Source organism: Pongo pygmaeus, chromosome 6 (assembly GCF_028885625.2).
Source record: "Pongo pygmaeus isolate AG05252 chromosome 6, NHGRI_mPonPyg2-v2.0_pri, whole genome shotgun sequence".
NCBI classification, from domain to species: domain Eukaryota; kingdom Metazoa; phylum Chordata; class Mammalia; order Primates; family Hominidae; genus Pongo; species Pongo pygmaeus.
The window spans coordinates 93,570,461-93,579,161 of NC_072379.2; positions in this window are offsets into that span (position 1 = coordinate 93,570,461).

An 8,701-nucleotide genomic window follows, 5' to 3' on the forward strand; every position below is an offset into this window, starting at 1 on the left:
TTACCTGTTTAAATGATCACTGTGTGGGAAATGAATTGCAGAGAAGCAAGAGTGAAATAAAGGAGACTGGTTACAAGACTATTAGAGCAATTGAGGCAGAAGGTGATAGCTTAGACCAGAGTGGTAGCAGTAGAAATGAAGTAAATTGAATAAGTTCTACATGTATTTTGAATAACGTATCTTCCAGAATCAGAAAGTCAAAATTGTTAGAGTCCTAGAGTAAAAAACAAACTGAATCAAAGCACAGCACAACACACACACACACACACACACACACACACAATTGAGAAGTGTTATTTGGGTTGAGTGAAAGGCAGATCAGTTTTAGGATTGACTCTCTCACCGTCGGACTTTAATTTTTTTTTTTTCTTAATAGTTTAAAGACTCCCAAATACATCTTGGTGGATGTAAAACCTACAATCTTGTCACATTGGTCATCTGTTCATTCTTTCTCTCTAGGGAGCAACTGTTTCCCATTTATCATGTTTGTCATTATGACACATCTATAGGCAATTCTCAGAAAACAACATTCTCATTACAGGCATGCTCCACAGAATATATTCCTGGTTTATACTCTCCTAGTAGAGTATAAACACACACACATAAACAATAAAACTCCATTTTAATAACTATATTCATAAGATAATGGTTAGGAAGTAGCATTTTAAGTACGTATTTTATATATTTACATGGTAGTATATTTCTTACACGAAAGTGTTTTACCATGTTTTAGTTATATGGTATCGCCTGAGAGTCTTGGTTTAACATGTAGCCTATTATCATTTTTCCAACTTAACAGAAAATACATTCTGTATTAGGCTGAATAATATTCTCTAGATACTATGATAAATCCTAATTTCTGTAACTTTTAAATGTTTTGCTATTTGGAAAAAAGGTCTTTGTAGATATGATTAAGTTAATGGCCTGGAGATGAGGAGGTTATTCTGAATTATCTGAGTGGACCCTAAAGGCAATTACATGAATCTTTATCAAAATGAGGCAGAGGTAAATTCGACATGCATAGAGAAGAGAAGGCTGTGTACAGGGAGACAGAGGTTGGATTATATGGTCACAAGCCAGGGAATGCTGATAGCAACCAGAAACTGGAAAAGACAATAAATGGATTATCCTGTAGAGCCTCCGGAGAGTGCAATGAAGCTAACACCTTGTTTCAGGTCCAGCGAAACTGATTTCAGATTTCTGGCCTGCAGAACTGTGGGAGAATAAATTTCTGTTGTTTTAAGCCACCCAGTTTGTGGTAATTTCTTACAGCAGCCACATGAAACTAATATAGGCCCCCAGTTAGTATTTTCATGCAGAACCTCTGAATTTTCAAAAATGGATTCCTAATGTTCAGGAAATGATCGGATGTATGTATTTCTGTTTCTTGGATGAAAGTCTACTTTTATAACGTATATGTTTTTATGGACCCTCTAGTTGATAAACTTCAACCACAACTTCTTACTCTGCATTCAAAACTGAACCCGTATTATTAGGTTCTGTTGTGAACATAAACCTTTGATCCAGAATTTTTTGAGACTTTGCTTCTGTCTATCCCATTATCATCTATTACCTGAAACTACCTGGCTGAAGGTAGAGAGTGTTTTATATTGAAGGTGAGAGTTTTGGGCTATTTTTCAATAGAAAACCAAACTCTGATTGAATCAGATAACCCATAGAGGGTCAATTAAGCATCACACCACACTTCATGGAAAGAATACCCAGTAATCTCTTTGGAAAATTGTCTTAAGCAGAATTGATTTATTGTATTGCCACCTCTCATTAAATATTGAATCTTGGTATTACTGCTCACTCTTACTGCCCACTCCTGGTCTATTTGTTTCTCGCTAGTTATGCTGGCTCACTCCATTATTGGCAGAGATCCAGAACTCTACATACCTCGGAGTGTAGGCTCAGCCTCCCATTGGATTTAGATAGAGTATATTCCTCCTCACCTCAAGTCAGATACTTACAGTATTCCTGGCTGTAATTAATGACTTCCCAAGGAAAATCTCACTCCCATGCGTGACGGTACGGTCTTTCTCCATGAACCTGACAAGTAGTCAACAACAGCACAGTATTCTGAAGGAGAAGTAGCAGTAGTAGCACTACGTAAAGGCGCCCACTCTGGGGACAGGCAGATGTAGAATGCTCCATTATCAAGCAAGCCGTGCTGAGTTCCAGCTCCATTAGCAAGTGGCAAAAGAAGCAGAAGTTGATATTTTGGATGACAGGAAAGCAGCGTTAAACTCCCCTCTTGTGTAGTGCTATAAAATTGTCATAGGCAAAAAACAAAAAAGAAGATTTTGTGTCATAGTCATGATCTAATGAAGGCCAGGGCCTATGAGTAACAACTAAATATAAAATATTCAAAAACAGTTTTCAAGAGGCTGTTTTATTTTCAATAGAGGAAATAATTATCTTAACTACATTATAAGCTTAATAAGAGAAAAAATAGTTTATATATCTTAATAGGTAAAAGTATTAATATCCAATCTGACTTTGCCACTTACTTGCTAGGTGACATTGGGCAAATTACATAAGGTTTTAAAACTTCTGTTATTTCATCTTTAAAATGGGCATTTACTCAGGATTAGATGATACATATGAAGTACATAGAACAAAATCTGGAATTTGAAAACAAATAACGTTAGTCACTGATGCTATTACTCCTCCTGCTCCCACTGCTACTACTGTAACAAATATTATTTGATATTCTCATGGTGTTTAGTATTAATCATGCATGTCTAAGTCATGGAATTAGTTGCAAACTAAACCAAATTAAGACAAGCCAAGAAATTAAGGCATATTTGTTTTATCAGGAATAAGATGTCAGAGCTATTAAAAAGTACCAAGACTTTGTTTTACCATAAACAAGTAATGAAATAACAAAATTCTTACCAGGAAATTTAGATTACAATAGTGGAGCTATCAAATCCATGCTTTGGAGGCACAGGCACAACCAGTAATATTAAGAAGTCTGTTGACAACTATACTTGATGTTCTTCTACCATAAACATTTAAAAAGAAAGTACTCCTCTTGCTTGAGGCACTGTAAATAAAAGATAGCTGTTAATGAGTTATCTGAATTCCTAGAATACCACAGAAGAAGGGATTACTAAATAACAAGAGGGTTATTTTGTTTGGTTTTAATTTCCACCCCCCACCCCACCATGCCTTCAATCTATGTCTGAAGACTGCCATGCAGGGCAGGAAAAATGTAGCAAAAGAAAAAAAAATACGTATAAACATATTAAAGGAATTAAACCTTTTCATAGTTTAAATGTGCAATTATGTTGCATTTGGACTCTTCATCATCTGGTTCCCAACCCAACAGTAATGACCTAGCTTTGTTATTCTCCCTTGTTCTTGTTTTATTCATTTTTTTCACACATGGGCTTACCCTTATAACACTGGCAAATTACCTTCTTCTCCTGTGTTTCATGCCATGCATGTGGAAAATGTTCCTGAATTTGAAAACTGGCATTTGCCATGTCTTGACAGTAAGTACAATGTCTTACCATTTAACTTTTTTAAGATTTCCTTTTTTTGTTAGTCTTATTTAACTTTTTTGACTCCCTCAACTGCCTCTGACTTGCACATTTAAATTTGTCATTGATGCTGTTATACTAGATTCAGAATTTTAACTTTAATCTAATGCATTGGAAGAGGAAAAAAACAAGAATGAAAACACAAATATGATGTTTTTATATTGATTTATTGTTTTCGCATTTGCTTTTTATTGAATTTCAGTTTTAATAACTATTTTGCTATTTAAAATTATTTGGGCTCACTTTTTTTTTAAACCAGTTACCAGGGATAAGTAATACTGTGTGCACCATGACAAAATTATACCCATTCAGAACCCAAAGACGACAGGTGATGATTGTTTTCTAGGAGATATTTTACTGGTAGCTTACCTAATGAGGGAGTCTAATTTATAATATTCATATTGGTAGCTACTTTATATTCATTATTTCTGTATTTTTCAAAGTAATTACCCAAGTAATACAATTATTCTTATTTTAGAAAAGAGGCAACTTATTGCTATTGCTAAATCTGACTTCAGAGCTTGTTGTTTTCAGTCTCCCAAGATACTCTCTGTCATGGAGTCTGTCATAGAGTAATAAGGAACTGCAAATGGAACAAATAGATCATGTATTTGAAGCCACAAAAAAGATAAGAAATATGTGGGCACAGCACATGCCTAAAAAATAATCATCAGCATTACCTATCGGGTAGTAATGATCCAGAAGCTTGAATAAAGTATAAATTTAAATGGAATTATAAATTCCAAATCCCAACAATGGTTCCTCCCAAGCCAACAGGCCAACAGAACAATTCAAGAACAAAAACCTTACTTAAATCAGAACTACAAAGTAATGGTTCAATATAGCTAATTAACAACTGCATTACCTCCTATGGATTTATACATGAAAACATCATGTTGTATATGGTAAATGCATGACATTGTATCTGTCAATTTAAAAAATAAAAATAAAAGAAATACTTTATGGTAGAAAACGACTACTTAGGAAATAGTTGTATGTTTATTGTTTTTTCTTTTGTTTGGAGGCTTTCATAAGCTCATTCATCAGTCATTCAATTGATATATATTTTTTGTGTCCTTAGTATGTGTAAGTTATTGATTATTCTAGGTGCTAGGCAAAGTATTAGTTTACATATAAAATGTATTTCTCTTATTCAGAATAGGAATGGGTTTCTGTAAAAGATGTTATACTCTAAAGGTAAAATCACCTTTATCAAAAACAGTAGAAGAGGACCAGAGCCCATATCTTAACTGCAGTCATATAAAAAGAAAGCTGCCAGACAAAAAACTTTGGATTGCACCATTAGATAATGTCTGAGTGTGCAGTGGCAAATATAAAATAAACAGTAGTAATCACATATTCAAGCAAGCATCATTGAAAGGTAGAAATGACAGACCTGGAAAAGTGCGTAAGGGTAAGATCAATATAGTAGTATATATTAGTTTACATCAAGGGGTGGAAATGTTTATACACAGGTGTGTGTGTGTGTGTGTGTTAATTTGTATAGCATCCTTAGAAAAGTCTGTAAACAGATTCCATAGGTGAAGTTTCCTTAATGATGTTCAGGAGGGTATTTTCTGAATTTTCAAAGAATATGATTTAAATAATTTGGCCAAATAGCAAGAAAGTTACAGCATCTGGTTTAAACTCATCTATCACGCACAGTAACATGAATACACACAACAGAAATTGTGTTCTCCTATTGATATAATTAAATACTCATAGAAGCCTAAATGCATAATGGCTTCCAGACCCTTTGCTTAATGCCAAAAAGCAATGGCTCCGCTTCCAATGAACTTGATAAGCATATGTTCCTAGTCAGGACCATTGTGAGCCCTCTCCAGTTTCTAAACATTTATTGCTGGTACTGTAATAATAAACATCTTGCATTTATAAGATGTAATGTTGCCTAGAATTTTTCATTTTTCAAGAATGCAGAGCACACTCTCTAATGGCTCTCATATGTCCAGTGTGCCCACGAACAATTTGTCTTCTGAGTGGAGTGTTAATCTGACACCTCAAGGACAGACCTGTTTTCAGAAGGACTTAAAGAAAAGCTACACACATTCATAGGCCTCAATAACTACTGAAAATCCTAGTAAACTGTGGCTGGGATTACTCAGAGTTCTGGATCACATCACTTCATGCCACATTTTGCTTACATAAGAGTTATTAAAGATGATAGTAGAATATTTTTCGACTTATTGTCAAATATGTACATACCAAACACGCATTTAATATATGTACATATATATGAAATCAAGCTAATGATGACATTTATGGTCCCGTTCTTTTGTTTTTATCTGGACTCAGAGGTGGGTGTGTGATAGGAATGTATTTTTCATTTGTTTAACCCAGTTGCACATGATAACCTCACAGCAGTGACGAAGGAAGCAAATATGTGCTTTGGTCATAAACACTGTGGGGCATAGCAAAATCCCTCCTGTAAAGATAAATCCAAGATTTTCTTCTCAGGTCAAGGGCAGCACATTAAACCTGTGGCTTAAAAAAAAATCTATATCTCAAAAAAAGAAAAGAAAGTTAAGTTTCCTTAATGGTGCTATTCTGCATGGAGTGAAAGATTAGAAACACATCTCACCAATGGAATAAAAGATTACTTCCTGTAAAAAAAAAAAAAAAAAAAAAAAAAAAAAAAAAAAAAAGTTAATTGGCAGAGAGAGGAAAAAAATACTCAGCAAAGCTAGAAACAAGACAAATAACATTTACACCTGGATCCATAATGTTTGCTTTTCTTATTTGACATGCATTATTAATCTTAACATTCTGGGGTGGCTTGAGTGGGACTTGAATATTCACACCAATACCTTGAACTAGAACAATATTTTATACAGGTGTGAGAAAAACATAAAATGAAAGTTGTATCCATCTGGCTCACCTACATCTTTTGCTCATTTCTTTAACTCACACTTTATATTTAAGGAAAAGATGCTTGCCCACAAACAATTGTCAACTTTTTGCCTTGTCAGTGAATTTTCAGGCCCTCTCTGTATTTCTTACCACCATGGAAATGCTTAATTCAATGCTTTGAAAAAATGACAACTTCTTAAATGGAAAAAGCAACCACTCTTTCCTGGCTGGAATCAAGAAGGATGTCAAAGGGAAGAAGAAGGTTCCTGCTGTGCCAGAAACCCTTAAGAAAAAGTGAAGTAATTTTGCAGACCTGAAGATCAAATGCCTGAGAAAGGAATTTAACCCAAAAGATGCTTCTGAAGGCAAGGAGGAAGCTTATCTATGAAAAAGTGAAGCACTGTTCCAAAGAATATAGGCAAATGTATAGAACTGATATTTGATTGGATAGGATGGCAAGAAAAACTGACAACTTCTATGTACCTGCGGAACCCAAATTGGCATTTGTCATCAGGATCAGAAGTATTAACGGTGTGAGTCCAAAGGTCCAAAAGGTATTCCAGCTTCTTTGCCTTCATCAGGTCTTGAAAGGAAATTTTTAACCTCAACGAGGCTTCAATTAACATGCTGAGAATTGTAGAACCCTATTTTGCATGGGAGTACCCGAACCTGAAGTCAGTAAATGAACTAATCTATAAGCATGATTATGGCAAAATCAGTAAGAAGTGAATTGCCTTGACAGCTAACACTTTGGTCGATCTCTTGGTAAATATGACATCATCAGCATGGAGTACCTCATTCATGAGATCTATACTGTTAGAAAATGCTTCAAAGAAGCAGATAACTCCCTGTGGCCCTTCAAATCCTCCTCTCCAGGATGTTCAATAAAGAAAAAGACCACTCATTTTGTAGAAGGTGGAGATGCTGACAATAGGGAAGACCAGATCAAAAGCCTTAGAAGGATGAACTAAGGTGTTTGCTGTGATTATTTTTGTAACCTGGAATAAACAATGTCTGCTTTCAAAAAGAAAAAGCAACTATACCTATCATATATGTTGATCACGATTATAGTTTACAGTGCTGACATCGTTGTTTTTTTTTTTTTTTTAATCTACAAGTATATAGGCAACAGATATGACCTGTATTCGATGTATAAAAAGCCAAAAAGATGTTTAAGGTGAAAACAAATTTTCATGTGAGTTTAGTATTTTAGACTACTTATTGTTTTTACTAAGATTTCAGCTACTGACATTTCCACGTTGGCCGAAATGATTCACTGACTTCCAAAGTTTATCTGTTCAAACTCTAAGAGTGCCCAAACTTCACTGCTCACACACTGTGGGCTAGACGTACCTCTGGAGCAGGTCTGCAGAGTTTGGCATAAGCTCTGTGGTATTATCAGGAGGATAACACGCAGTGCATGAAGTGGAGACTCTTTAAGGTTTTATTTCCATTTATTTTAGTATTTCAAAACATTTTCCTCCTAAACTCAATTTGATTGACATGACACAATTTAAGGCAACTCCAAGCACAACTTCCTATGTTTAATACGGAAACTATGATCAATGGAGCAAAACCAAGAAAGAGGTATTCTTTGAGCTACATTTAGTTTCAAAATTCTTTTCATTGTTTTATACAAAGTTGATTTTAAAAAGTAATGATCAGACATCTAATACTAGAAATGACTCTCTGTTATAAAACTTAGTTGTAACATATTGCACATTTACTTCACTCTCTTTCTAAATTATTATTATTATTATTTGCTGGGAATGAGAAATGCTTGATAATTAAATGCAAAATACTTTAACATCTACTGAGTGTTAAGGTAGAATTAACAAAACATTTATATGGGTTCATGAGCTGCAGTCTTTATCACATCACTGATATTTTTTATCTTTTTGATTGCCTGATGCCAGTAGAAAGACTGCAAATAAATTTGGCTTTACGTAAGCAATAAATGTTTTGTTAATTCTGCCTTAACACTCAGTAGATGTTAAAGCATTTTGCATTTAATTATCAAGCATTTTTCGCTCCCAGCAAAAAATAATAATAATTCAGAAAAGGAGTGAAGTAAATGTGCAATATATTACAACTAAATTTTATAACAGAGTTATTTCTAGTATTAGATGTCTGATCCTTACTTTTTAAAATCAACAGATTGTATATCTTCCCAGAAATTTTTATATCCATGTTTATTTTATAAAATGTAAGCTGATATTCCACACATTATTTTTAAGCTTAAATACTTAATACTATGTGATACTATGATACTATGTGACTAT